The sequence below is a fragment of the Myotis brandtii genome, unplaced genomic scaffold (assembly GCF_000412655.1).
Source record: "Myotis brandtii unplaced genomic scaffold, ASM41265v1 scaffold123, whole genome shotgun sequence".
Taxonomy (NCBI): Eukaryota; Metazoa; Chordata; class Mammalia; order Chiroptera; family Vespertilionidae; genus Myotis; species Myotis brandtii.
Genome location: NW_005354291.1, coordinates 10,281,038 through 10,296,356, shown reverse-complemented (window position 1 = coordinate 10,296,356; position 15,319 = coordinate 10,281,038). Strand labels below are relative to the sequence as shown.

Here is a 15,319-nt window from a genome sequence, read left to right as displayed (position 1 = left end):
ATGAAGGGTGCAGGGAGAAGGGGTGTGTGTCAAGTTAAGTCTCCCCCACCCCCATCATTGGATTAACCTATCCTTGTGACCAGTAGATACACATTCTCAAAGGAGCCTTCGTTTCTGTTTTTATCACTTTGATTTCAATTTTAAATTCTTTTTATTTTTAGTTCGGGAAATTTTCCTTACTTTCTTACTCAACTGATCAATACATTTCAAGGCATATTTGTTTTAAGTTTTGAGAATCCAGGTGTTTTCTAAGGAAGGGGCATTCAGAACATCTAGCTATCCTTCTGGTGACAGCTCAAGTTCTGATAGATACAGTTCCATTTTGCCACATTCATACCCGAGAAGCCTGGAATGCCATGATCAAAGGCACAGAGAACAGAGATACTCTTGGTAATTTGGTGTGTGTGTGTGTGTGTGTGTGTGTGTGTGTGTGTGTGTGCTGGGGAGGGGGGGGAAGGGTCTTGTGACAGGATTGCTGAGAGCATGGATAGTAAGCCAAGAAGCAAGTTTCTCTTGAGGCAAAGTGGAACTATTGGGTTTTGTGGGAGGAATGGCATGATTCATTGTAGAGTTAAGGGTACAGAAAATTAGAGCCAAGGCGTTATCCAGGACATATTAGGACAGTGTATATGAGAGGAAAAGGCAGTCTCAACTAGAACAGTGGCCTTGGAAGTAAGGAGAGAATGCACACAGGGTTGTTCTGGAGGTAGAAGTTCAAACACTTGGCAAAACATTTGATTTTAGGGATTAGAACTTTAATAAAAATCTAAAGGAAGTAATGGTTTATGGGGTAGAGAAGATGATGAGGTCTCTTTTGGAACCATTTTATAACTCATTTATCAGATCATTTGTAGGTTTCTTCTTTCAACTGCCAAGAAAAGAGATTGGCCACATTTCGTAAACCACAAATTTCTCTTTGAATACCTATGAAGGTTGTAAATGAGGAAGTTTAGATTGAGTGTAGCTTTTATCTGATGGAGAAAAATCTGAAATAAATCACCCATGTTTTTTATGTTTCCTTCATAAGTAAATCCATTTTTAGTGTGATTTCTATGACTGCAGACCTGAGAATATTTAAACTCTGATAAAAAAATATTAATCACAAAACTCATTTTCAGTTTAATTTGAAGGTGATGGCTGACATATTTAGGAAAAAACAATAACAGATTAAACCTATTCAGACTAATGACCCCTGAGTTTGTCCTTGAGACCCACCTCCATGTAGGAGTTTGGCGATTCTGGTCACCATCGAGTACCTAGTGGGAACAGAGAAATGTGCTGGGTTAGTGGGGGCAAAGTTGAAGAACAGAGTAAAAATGACAAGATGTTAAGTAATTCTGTGTAGTTGATCTATGGTGTTATGTTATTTTCTCTGGCTATGAACTTTTCAAATTAAATCAAAAGCAAACAAATAACCCCAAAGCTTAATAAGTCATTTGCTTTGTTCTCCAGAAACCCACATCTAGAGAAGACTTACTTATTCAAATAGCTGGAAGGCAGCAGGAGAATTAGGTGTGCACCTGTTTATGAAGCTAAGCAAAGACTTCCTTGAATGGGGTTATCTACCTATAATGCGATTCACCCACAGAAGACCACGGTTTAACTCAGTCATAGCCTCAGACAGAGTTCAGTTTGTTGTTTGCACTTTTTCATGGAATTGCCTTACAAATGAGGACTTCTTTTATGGAGGCCTCATGTTTACATACACAGATAAAAAGAGAGGAGATAGAATTACAGAAGTCATCCACTGGTATTCATTTATTTGTTTAATATTCCTGAAGTATAAAAGACTATTTTTTTATATGTATAAATTTTTAAAAATATATTTTTATTGATTCCAGAGAGGAAGGGAGAGGGAGAAGGAGTTAGAAACATCAATGATGAGAGAGAATCATTGATCAGCTGCCTCCTGCATGCCCCACACTGGGGATTGAGCCCGGGCATGTGCCCTGACTGGGAATTGAACCATAGGTCGACACTCAACCACTGAGCCACGAGGGCAGCACTAAATGACAGTATTTCTTAATTGGAGTGATGGTTAGTCACAAATTCTGTGAGATCAAGCATAGTTTTTCTCATTTCTTTATCATTCCTTTTCCAACCAGAGGGCAAAATTCCCATAAAAACACTATAACATTAAAGTGCCAAGTTATTTTGAGCCTTATTCCAATCCTGTTTTAATCATACCTCCCATCTTTACACTCCCACTGTGGCCGGTACAGATAAGAAAGGGAGGCAAACACAGTTCCCCAGAGAACGGGACTGAAGCCAGTTAGCCTTAGGTGCAAACTCAAGTCTGCTACTCAGCAGCTGTGTGAGTATGCTCGGTGTACTTAACTGTGTCTCAATTTTCTTGTCTGTGAAAAGAAGGCAGTGATACCTGCCTTAAGAGTGTATAAAGATGAAATGAAATGTGATAGCATGTGTAACGGGCATGGTACATATAAATACAAATGGTAGCTATTATTGATACCATAGCACCCATACATTTTCCATAGGACTCATCTTTCTACCTGACCATAAAACTTGAGCCCCCTGACGCTTGTGCCCCGCTCAGCCATGGGTCTTCAGCCCTGGGCACAGTTCCTAACAGTGCTCCCTACTGAATGTTTGTTGAATGAATGACTCAAATCTAGACTCAAGTCAATGATGGTGAGTTGTAAACAATGTTTGGAAACATCTATTTTATCCCTGGAACAAATGAACTTTGAACTTGTGGCACTGTGGATTAGGTGTCTAATTTAAGGGCTGAACAGAACAGTTTTGCTGTGCTACTTGTAGACACTTCATAGAAGGATACAAAATTCAGTGAAGTAAATTATGATTTGAAGACCAGGATTTATTACCAGTTCTAAAGCAATGCTATGTTGTGGCTTAGAGAATGATTATTTTCCTTCTCTCAGAAGACAAAGAAGATGGCCCATTTATTAAATTTCATCAGGAAATACAATCCTTAAATTATGATGAATAAATGCTAAAATAATATTCTTTATTTTAAACTGCCAAAATTATTATGATAAATTATATATAAACACAGGCACTAGAAGTTTCAGGATGTGAAAATAAGTTTTGTAAAGTTAGTTTTAAAATATGCAAGATTAAATTGGCTATTTTTATATGTAAGTGATATTGGGCTAAATTAAAAACTATTTTTTTTCTTTCCTCTAATTTGGGGCTGAGGAGTTTTATCATGAGGATCATCTGTTAGTAATTGAGTTTCTGTCCTTTCATAGATGGAATTATTAGGCCTTTAAACCATAAAAAAAAGAAGAACCCCATAGAAAACAACAACAAAAGCAGACTGTAACTTCAAAGGAGACCAAAAAAGCAAAAAACAATCCAGAGAGATAGAAAATGTTTGATGCAGAACCAAGGAAAGGTCTCGGTGTCATGGCTGGGACCCTCCCAGCAGGAGCTGTGCCTGCTCAGGGGTAACATCTGCCATTGGCTGTGAAGTCTTGAGAGCAATTTGGGGAAGAAAACGTTTAAAATTATTCTAAGGGCCTAAAAACTCAAAGGATATAATTGAGTGTTCAGAGTAACAACATGTTGTTCTGGAAACCTAGTCCCAAATCCATCTTGGTCAATTATTGCTCTAAATAACAAATTTTCATTTAAAATATTATGAAAGAAAAGAGATCATGTTACACTATATGGAGAAATAAAAAATTTCAAAGGTTTTTGGAGACTGTATTATAAAACTAAGTATGATAGCATAGCATAAATACAATACACGTGTAACATCATTATAGATGGGAAATCCAAGAACTATATGTGATGAATGCTTTGTATATACCATGCACTGTGTGGGGTTTTCCAATATCACATGTAATTCTCACGATCACATTGTGAGGTAGGAAACAGAGACTCATGTTTAATTAACTTGTCAGGGGCCAGTCAACTAGTAAGTGATGAAACCAGAATTTAAAAATATATTCTAAAATTAATATTTGTTCACTGTAAAAAATTCATATATAGAAAGCCACAAAGTGAAAAGCAAATATCTCTAACTTCTAGCACTCACATTTCACTTCCCATAAACATATTTTTTTTCTGAAATTTTCTATATATATGCAATCATGTACCTTTATGTCTTTGTCTGGTTATTTCTTGTTAGGTTTTTAGACCCTAATGGGATTGCACTATATATTTTGATACTTCCTTTTACTTAGCAGTATCTCTTGGGAAATGGTGTACTTCATTATGTATAGATCTATCTTATTCTTTTATGATTGTGTGGTAGTCCATTATCTGAATGTAAACATAATTTAATCAGCACCCGTTAATTTCAAGTTTTATGCCAATACATACTTTCTCTCTATATTAGTTTGCTTAGGCTGCCGTAACAATATTCCAAAGACTAGGTGGCTTTAAACAACAGAAATTTATTTCTCATGTTTTGGAGGCTGGGAAGTCCAAGCTCAAGGTGCCAGTAAGATAGGTTTCATTTTGAGGTCTCTTCTCTTGGCTTGTAGATGGTTGGGGCTTCAATATATTAATTTGGGGGACATAACATTCAGTCCGTAACAATCTCCAACATTGCCTATTAACAAACTTTTAAAATATTGTCAATCTGATAAGTGGAAAATGCATGTCCTTTTCATTTTTCATTTATTTGGTTATGAATGACTTTTAACGTCTTTTTCTCTGTAATCTCTTTGCTATGAACTTTTTGTTCATGTACTTTGTCCATTTTCACTGATGGTTTTTTTGTATTAAGGGTATTAGCCCTTTGTTTGACATAAATGTTGCAAATATTTTCTCCACTGTTTTGGTAATTTAGTGTTTACTTTTCTTAGCTCATCAGAGTGTTGCTTCTAATTCTTTTCTCTATTAATTTTTATGTCACTTCTCTCGGATAGGAGAATGGGTCACATAAAATGGAATTGAAGTGTGCATGCATTTTACTGCACAGTCTGTTTTGCCTGTTATTCTGAGATGTGGAATGATAATCCTGTAAGATGTTTCCCATTTCTACAATTTTCATTCTCCATAAAACATGTTGGTCCATGCAGTCTCTGTACCTTGCATAGGACTGGCAGAAATCCAGATATACTCACACCTTTGAGGTAGGTGTTGTTGCATTAAAGAGCATGTGACCAATAAAACTATTGGGGAAGTTTTCTGAACCATTTCTCTGCAGTATGAAACAGCAAAGTCATGCCTACTTTATATGCTTTTGAACTGTATGTACTTCTAATGCCACGAGTTACCAGATTTTGACATGCAGGTTAACCTTAAAAAGAATTGAAATTTTTAAAATGTATTTTTATTGATTTCAGAGAGGAAAGGAGAGGGAGGGAGAGAGAGAGAAACATCAATGTTGAGAGAGAATCATTGATTGGTTGTCTACTGATTGAGCCCACAAACCGGGCATATGCCCTGACCAGAAATCGAACTTTGACCTCCTGGTTCTTAGGTCAATGTTCAACCACTGAGCCACTGAGGCTGGGCAAAAATAATTCAAATTTTTACTTAAAAGCAGCTTGCACCTATAAAGATGTAAGCAATAGCATGTAAAAGAATAACAAGCAAGATCTAGTCTTGATATTATATATATTCCTAATTATAACACACAAATAATAAAGGCTTTGAAAAAGTCTGCTTCAGTTAATGAGTTGTCAGCAAGTGGTGAAACAATGAGTTGCTACTTCAATTAAGGAGAAAAAAATTCACATATGAAATAATTGCATTCAATAGAAAAATATATATGTGCTAACTTGTATAGAAGTGAGTATAGTTTTCAACTGCTTACTATAAATTATTATATGCTGGACACATTTTCTCCTTTTTTTAATAATAGACTATAAATTATTATATGCTGGACACATTTTCTCCTTTATTTTTTTTATAATAGATTGAGTTGATTTGTATTTCCATCTTATAAATTTTAAAGAACAATGGAGTTTCAGTAAGGTTATGTGATTTGCCTCAGGTCACACAGCTTGTGAGCACCAGAGGTTGGATTCCAAACCAAGTCTTTGGTTTCAAGCTACCACATAGTACTGCCTCCTGAAAGAAGTTCAGAGAAGCAAGGCCAATGTGAGCCAAAATAATCAGAGAGAGCATCCAGTGAAAACAAAACCTGGGCTTTCAAGAATGAGTATGATTTTAATAAGCAAAGTTGAATCTCAGGTCACACAGCTTGTGAGCACCAGAGGTTGGATTCCAAACCAAGTCTTTGGTTTCAAGCTACCACATAGTACTGCCTCCTGAAAGAAGTTCAGAGAAGCAAGGCCAATGTGAGCCAAAATAATCAGAGAGAGCATCCAGTGAAAACAAAACCTGGGCTTTCAAGAATGAGTAGGATTTTAATAAGCAAAGTTGAAGAGGATTATTGGGTGGAGAAACAGTGTGAAAGAAATCATGGAGGTCAGACTGAACATGGTGTATAAAGGGAAGGGATTCCCGTGACTGAAAATTCATGCATATGGGACTGTGTAGGTTACACACAGCCAGTGGCAGGGGGCCCCGAATCTCAGAAAAAAAGTGTGAACTTGATCAACTACAGGATGGGTGGTGTGAAGCCATTGAATATTACCAGTCAGATTAACAAGGTAAAAAGTGCTGATTTGGGGAAGTTGTCTGTTTGGAATACAGAGTATTGTCCAGAAGCATTGTCCAAATGGAGCATCTAAACACCCAAGAAGATTAGCAGGTGGCTCTTAGTATGATTCAGGTAGAATGAATAGAAGGTGTGGACTAGTTGATTGCTATGAGTGGAGACTAACCTGAGGACATTTTGAAGATGAAAAATATGAAACAGAATGAATCATATTACTTTGGCATGTTTTAAATAGTCTGTGTTCTCAAGAACAAAATTCAGTTTTCAAACACATTATAGAACTTAGCTATTTATTGGGAACTCTTTTTTATATTATTTTCAGAAGTCTGAAATAACAAAGCTTCTAACTTAATCCAAATTTGGGTACTTATCTCAGTTTTCATTATTTGTCTAAAGAGAGGAAAGAAACAAAAGGTGACTGAAGAACATAATTGTTGGTAATTACTATCAGCACCAAACCCATTTTTATTTCACCTGAGTGTTGTTTGGGTTTATTTCAAACAAATCCATTTGTCCAGAGCAGGGGTCCTCTAACTTTTTAAACAGGGGGCCAGTTCACTGTCCCTCAGACCGTTGGAGGGCCGGACTATAGTTTAAAAAAAAAACTATGAACAAATTCTTATGCACACTGCACATATCTTATTTTGAAGTAAAAAAACAAAACGGGAACAAATACAATATTTGTATTTGCATGTGGCCCGCGGGCCGTAGTTTGAGGACCCCTGGTCCAGAGGTTTACATATTTCAAGAGCTGCAACTTTATTTTAAGCTTTGCCCTTAACATTGTGTTTTTTCACCCCTAATTTGTCTTCTCTCATGGTAGAGAAATGGCAGCCCCAACTCTCACATCCAGGGGCCAGGAGAGGACAGCTCTCCCGTGAGCCACCACATAAAAGTCCTGTGATTGGACCAATTTAAGTTCATGTTAGGATGGACTCACATAGATGGGTTTAGGCTGATCAAGAGAAGGGGGAATCATTCTTAGTCGAATGGTATGACTAAGAAATTCAGGATCCTGGTAGGAAGGCTTTCTGGGGGAATTGATGCTGAAAGGGGATCAGAAAGTACCATTCTCTGGCTTGAGCTTTTCTCCTGCTCTAGAATATGAACCGTATGACTGTCAGATTCATGGTGGATGCATTTTTGCTTCCTCCCTTGGCACCTAACAAAGAACACATTGTAGGTAGATATATAGGTGTTACTATTTGTTTTGTTTTTTGTTTGTTAGTTGAGTGCATGAATGAATGACATTTACTGAGAGAGAAGATTTTCAGATCAAAATGATAAGGAGAGTTTATATTTAGAATTGTACACACACATAAGAAGTGTCAATGTAGCTAAATTTCTTTTGGAGAAAGGGTCATATTTCAGGAAAAGATCTCTAGAGAAAATACATCTCAGTCTTACACATATAAATTTGAAAATCAAATCTGAAATAAATTGACATGGCACACATAAATATACTATATTTCATGCTTGGCAATAAAACATTTGATCATGGCAATATTCTTTGTCTCAATGTAACATTCACACCTTAAACTTAGATTTTTAAACACTGGAACTTGTGAATGGATTACTTGTATAGACGTGTTTGTTATCTATATGCACACAGTATTACAAAAATGTATTAATAAATCCAGAATCCAACTTGTAATAATAATATTTGCAGATATATTTGTTGAGAATATGTAAATGCATAAATGAGTAAGTGAGTGAGTGAGTGAAAGAATGAAATGGAGCAAGATTGAAACCCAAGAAAATGTGATTTAAAAATGCTTTTTCATGAAGTTACTTGTCTCAGGTTGGGTTCCCAGATACAGTCCCTTGAGACAAGGATTTATGTACAAATGATTGATTGAGGAAGTGCCAGGAGAAAACACTTGTGGGGAGGGAAAGGGCAGGGAAGGGAAGAATGTAGAGCAAGGGTGTGATGGCATGGTAGTTTCGGCTTCAAACTACTCTCATTGTCTTAGTCTGTTCAGGCTGCTAAAACTGAAGTAGGACAGACTTGGTGGCTCATAAACAACAAAAATGGATTTCTCAGAGTTCTGGAGATGGGGGTCCAAGATCAAGTCACCTGCAGATTTGGTGTCAAGTGAGGGCTGCTTCTTCATCGATGGCTGTCTTCTCACCGGGTCTTCTCACCTGGTAGAAGGGGCGAGGGAGCTCTCTGGACTCTCTTTTGTAAGGATACTAACCCTGCTTATGAGGGATCTGCCTTCATACCCTACCACTGGCTTCATCTTCTAATACCATCACCTTGAGGGTTAGAATTTCAATATACATTTTTTGGGGGTGGACACAAATATTCAGTCCATAGCACCCATGGAGAACATAAAATATGTTTAGAATTTGCCTCCTCTGACACAGGATCACTGGACATTCATACTCCCTTACCTTTCCTCTTCCCCAGAGGAATATACATTTTCTAGTACTTCTTGCTCTCTGCGAGGTGAGCCCAAGACCAGGCCTCTGAGGAGAGTCACAGGTGCAAGTGATTAGAAATAAGGCACCCATAAATTAATGAATGAATAAATCTCATTCATTCATTCATTCATTTATGGGTGATGGGTACACTGAAGTGATCTTGGTGGAGCACTGGCACTGCCCCACCTACGATCCTGTCAGTAAGATACGCCTGTGTCAGTGTGTGGTTAGGAGCACTGACCCCTGAGCCAGTGCCACCAGTGGTCAGGATCTGGCCTCTGACACTTGGGCAAGTTTCTTAACTTACATGTGTTTAATTTTCTGCATCTATAAAATGTATAATAAGCCAGCTGCTCTTTGGATAACCTCTGTGGGAAATGGTTTACTGGCTCTTACTTGGATAGCAACCTGTGCCTCAGGTGACTGTGTAAAGCCTGATGCCAGGAACAAGAACAGACAGGAATAAAAGTGATGGGAATTTACAAAATTTCCAGCTCATTACAGAGTCCACCCATCGCTTCTCTCCTTTTGTTTTAATTTTAAGTTATTGAATTGCAAGTTGTTTGTGGAGAGCTATGTTCCACTCATGTTTCAACAAGCAACATCTTAAATGGGTAGACCTGGAAAAATAAGTATAGGGAAATTGTTTGTAAGTCCTCTAATAACCTCTTGTTTTTCTCATGCTGAGCTTAGTGTATTTAAACAAGTCAAGAAAGGGATTTTCCCCTCTTTTTTGCTCCACAAAATAAAGACAAAAGCAAAATACTAGTACACATGTACTTAGCTATAGATAATGAAACCTACTTAATCTCAATCATTTAAAGGGGAGCATGGATATTTGTGATAAGTTCATGTCACAAACAAATGGAGGGACAATTATGACCTAGGCATAAAATGTACATATTTGGCACTGGCTGGTTTTGCTCAGTGGTTAGAGCATTGGCCTGTGAACCCAACTAGCCTCATGTAGCTAGAGTAGATAGACATTCCTTCCTCTCTCACCAAAATAATTGAGTCATTTACTGAGAGCTGATTAGGAAGTATGTACAGATTTTTAAAGGCTTGCAATGGGAACAAAGTTCTCCCATTCCCTGGAAATTGTACCCTGCACCAAACAGGTTATGCCCAAGGAACAGAATGCAGAGCAAAAGAAAGAAAGACTGATGTATGGAGGCCTCAAGTGCGAATCAGGAGTTTTGAGGTCTTATATGCATGGTTGTGAAAGTATCTTCAGTACCCCTTCAGAAGGGGCAGATTACAGGATTGACTCACAGTTGTGAGTACCTGGGTCAATTGTGAGGACCTGGTGAGTAAGTAGTTCAAGTTGTCTCCTAGAAAAAAGTGGGAGATTGAGTGACTGGAAGGGGTGAAAGAACTAAAAGAGCAGGGAAGCGGGATGGAAAGAGAATTTCAGAAGGAGTATAGCCCCGGGTGGGGCAGTGACAGTGGGGTTGCTGAAGTGCAACGCAGGGTCGGTCTAAGGAATTGAGACAATCAAGAAATGAATTAATTTGAATTTGATGACTTGGCTTATTGATGAAGGCTTCAGAGAAAGGGGAGTATTTACTCACTTCCATTCAATAAACAGTCATTAAGGGTTTGTGTCGCAGGGAGTGTGCTAGACACATTTGACCTGGATAAATAGGGTAAGAGAAGAGGACGGGTCACAGGGAACAGTATACATAGTGGAGCTTTTCACTTTCCAGGTTCAGTTTTATGCTCAATGTTAATTTCCACCTTGGTCGTGGCTATTCTTAGAAGCTCTTCTTTTCTCTCCTTCTCTTTCATCTGTTTTGGTTCCTGGGCTGTTCCTTTACTATGCACCGAGGTTAATAGCTAACCTCCAGCCGCCAAGCCATCCTCGCCTGGCATCTATTGCATATGAAGGTGGGTCTGTAAATCCCACTTACGTGCTCAAGAACACAGTGATGAGTAACATGCTTTAATACGTCATCAGGTGTTTGTGTCATTACCACCCACTTCATGCACTGCTTTCTATTCATTGGTATTTATTTCTTCTGCAATCCTAGAGGCAGCCTAAAACAAAATTGAAATGTGCATTTCAGCCCCAGAAAGACCAGTTTATCTCTATTTATATACTTTATGTTGCCATACCTTTTTTGACAATTTCTGTTAGTTTCGTATTTTTTGAATAGAAGCAGCCCTTGGCATTCGCACTTGATTGTGATAATAATGTGACATCTGCGAAGTGAGCAAAATAGGGCACCCTTTTGAAGTGCTGCTCCTTATAGCACGGGTTCATTGCAGCCTTATTTTTCTCAGAAATATTTTTAATACAGAAATGAACAGCTGCGCCATTGTTTCAAACACCACAGTGATGCAAAAGGAAAAGTCTGTTTCCCACGGACAGGTACTGAGTAGACAAGAAAGAACAGTGTTTAACACTTGCATGCAGTCAACGAGTAGGATGTGTTGGGGAGCACTTGTGTGCCACCCTCTCCTTCCTCCAACATTTTTCTCAGAAATATTTTTAATACAGAAATGAACAGCTGCGCCATTGTTTCAAACACCACAGTGATGCAAAAGGAAAAGTCTGTTTCCCACGGACAGGTACTGAGTAGACAAGAAAGAACAGTGTTTAACACTTGCATGCAGTCAACGAGTAGGATGTGTTGGGGAGCACTTGTGTGCCACCCCCTCCTTCCTCAGACAGTGCTCAACGTTACTTGAGCTGAAGAAGAATATCACCCCAGGGCCAGGACTGCTTCCGATGTTTGTGGAACTGGTTGAGGAAGCAGAAGGTAACTAGCAGCCATCATTAGGGACTGGGAGTGATCACTGGCATCCCCAGACTGTAAGCCTGGAAGGAAGCTCTGTGGGACTGTATGTTTCTTATTTAATAAAGGTTACTTCTGCCTTTACTTTTAATGGAACTTTTGAAAGAAACTCTTTTATATGCAATCTGGTTGATTTAGTCCATTATGTTGGTACTTAGTGAAAGCCTCTTTTTCTCCCAAATATATTTACCATTTTTGCGTTTATATAAAGCAAAATTAAATAGTTTGTCTTACACCTTTGAACTCTATATATGCAAGTTTAAATAACACTTAAGATAGTTTCTTATATAAATGTAATTTGATTTATTTACTCTTCTATGCTGTTTTTTAGAGTTAAAAGAATTAGCACAATCTTATAAAGGGTGTTGAAGCTCTTATCTTGCACTGTCATTACATATAAGGTTTGCTTTGTATTTTTGCAGTTTTTTACCTGGGGCTGAGATGAAAAAGTATTAATTTTGCAGCTATGGTATATGTTAATTTTCAAGCATTCTATTATGATTATTCAGTGAAATTCAAGCTGTTATTCAGAGTAATGAGAGAAAAGAGATGAAACCAGTTGTAACATAATAGGGACAGAATACTTTTTTCCTCTTTATTGGTGTTTATGGAACATTTCATCTATGTTTTCTCCATCTTTCATGAATAAGAGAAGCCTTTCTCTAAAAAAATAGAAGAAGAAGAAGAAGAAGACAACGACAAAGAAGAAGTTTATTTGAGGCATCTTTTTTCTTTTCTTTTTATTGAATTTACTTGGGGGGGACATTGGTTAACAAAATTATACAGGTTTCAGGTGCACAATTCTACAACACATCATCTGTACACTGTATTGTGTGTTCAACACCCCAAGTCAAGTCTCCATACATTACCATTTATCCCCTCTATAACATCCTCCACGCCCCCTTTCTCCCTGGAAAGCACCACACTGTTATTCATGTTCATGAATTTTCTTTCTCTCTCTCTCTCTCTCTCTCTCTCTCTCTCTCTTCCCTCTGCCTAAAATACTCTCTCTTTCCCTCCGCTTGCCCCCCCCCCGACTCCCCAATAGCTGTCAGCCTGTCCTCTATGAGTCTGTCACTGTTTGTCTTGTTAGTTCATTTTGTTCTTTAGATTCCACATATGAGCGAAATCATATGGTACTTGTCTTTCTCTCACTGGCTTATTTCACTTTGCATAATGCTCTCCAGGTCCACCCATGCCGTTGCAAAGGGTAAGATGTCCTTTTTATGGCCAAGTAGTATTCCATTGTGCAAATGTACCATAGCTTTTTTTTTTATCCACTCATCTGCTGATGGGAGCTTGGGCTGCTTCCAAATCTTGGTTATTGTAAATAACACTGCAATGAACATAGGGATGCATATATTAATTTGAATTAGTGTTTCAAGTTTCTTAGGATAAATTCCCAGTAGTAGAATCGTTGGGTCATAAGGAGGTTCCATTTTTAATTTTTTGAGGTAACTCTGTACTGCTTTCCACAGTGACTGCACCAATCTGCATTCCCACCAGCAGTGCACAAGGTTTCCCTTTTCTCCACATTCGCGCCAGTACTTGTTGTTGGTTGATTTATTGATGGTTGCCATTCTGACAGGTGTGAGGTAATATCTCATTGTGCTTTAAATTTGCATTTCTCTTATGATTAGTGACATTGAGTATCTTTTCACATGCCTATTGGCAATCTGTATGTCCTCTTTGGAGAAGTGCCTATTTAGGTTCCTCGCCCATTTTTTAAGCATCTTAATGTCAGGCACCACCCAGCCTCACATTTCTGCATGCACTCTTAGCTCACTCTTGCTATGCCTCGATGAAGACTGCTAGTTTCTGTGGCTGCCTTGGCAACAGCCAACTATTTTGTCCTAACAACTCCTTTCCAGGACCTACCTTGTAGAACTCAGTACAACCTACAGGTTCTTCCTGAACTTATAAGACACTTAGCAAAAAGCTCGCATGTGCCTAAATATCTTACTGTGTACATATTAGCAGGGCCCTGTCCCCCTTGGAGTACTGAGGTGCCCAAATAAACCAAGTCTCACAAGAAAGCTTAAACTACATGTGGAAACTAAAATCCAATAGACATTCTGGGTTACCCTTTTGTGTAATCATTGTGTATTATGCAACCATGCTTGAATCATAACTGTCATTTCCAAGCAAAAAAAAATGTTTCTGCCTTCAGGGAACACAGTGTTTTAAAGACAAGTGCAGACAAAGCCATGCCAATGTCATTTCTCTGTATGTGATGTGAAAAGTGTGCATATGGTAAGGCATAACTCACTTGCAACACAAAATAAAGTTGGATTTAAAAACTCAAGTCCCTGACTGCCTATTCAGATCTTTACCTACTATGTACCATTTCCCTCTTCTGCTGCTTGGATTTGACTATTTTTAAAAAATGGTAAAACTCGGTAGAAAACTCTGTAGGAAAGCCTTAGGAGAAAATAGCTGAACACACTTCATCTTTGCATGCATGTCTGAAGCAGAGAACAAGCTAGAGTTTCAAAATGCATTACCTGCATTTGAGTAGTGGAGGCTAAAAGCATGAATGTGGATGAGCCCTAACACAGCGAGCCTTTTGGAAATCTAGGAGCACATCAGGGATTCTGTGTCAGATAAACAGAAGGTTTAAAGAACCATGTGACCGATTGGAACACCAATGATGCAGCTAGGCTAAGTACAGGGTTCACACACTTGCTCTGGATATAAGGCTCTTTGTGATGTGAGGATACACTTACCTCTCTCTGAGCTCCTGGACCGAAGTGGGAGAGTGTCATGAAGGGAACTCACAGAAGGGAGGATGGAAGGAGCATGCTCTCATGGACCGTGCTTTCACCCTGAGGCCTAGCTTCACTGCTTATTCTATTTTCACTGGTTTCTACCTCCCCTCTTCTAATTTGAGAGGTGTCACAGGAGCACATCACTACAATGTTTTCTTTTTCCTCTCTCCCACATTCTAATTTTACTATTAGAGAAAATAGAATTTGTTTCTAAATCCTAAAATAAAAATATCCATTATTGAGCTTTACTTTGTGTCCAGCTCTATGCTCAGCATCAGAAAGATAGATAGATAAATAGATGAATGAGATACAATCTTTCACCTCCAGTAGGGATTAGTGAAGATAACATTTTGAGGTGGGAGATAGGGAGGCTGAAGAAGAGCCAGGAAAAAGAGCCTGGAAGAAGGAAAGCAAGTTTTGAAACATGTTATGCAGAATGGCAAGGGAAACAAAGGTGAGTTAAAGAAACAACAGATTAGTCAAGTCCTATGATTCTTGGATAAATGCTTATCTCCTCTGTGCTGTTGCCATGGTTGTAGTCATCATCATCATCATTGTCATTATCATCTTCACAACAAATTATACCTGAACCACATAACCTTTACATGCTTGGAGAAAACCATTTCTTGAAAACTGATAATCATTTATGCTAGTTTGATGCTTTTGTGGTGTGGTAGGAAGATTTATTTATTTACTTATTGCTTTAATTAATAGACTTTATTTCTTAGAGCTTAGGTTTACAGAAAATTACACAGAAAGTA

General features: G+C 38.2%; 1 protein-coding gene across 1 annotated transcript in view; it reads left to right on the top strand.

The window, feature by feature from the left end:
* Positions 1-15,319, top strand: part of MOXD1 (monooxygenase, DBH-like 1) — a 58,424-nt gene that overhangs the window by 20,176 nt on the left and 22,929 nt on the right. The window lies entirely within an intron of this gene.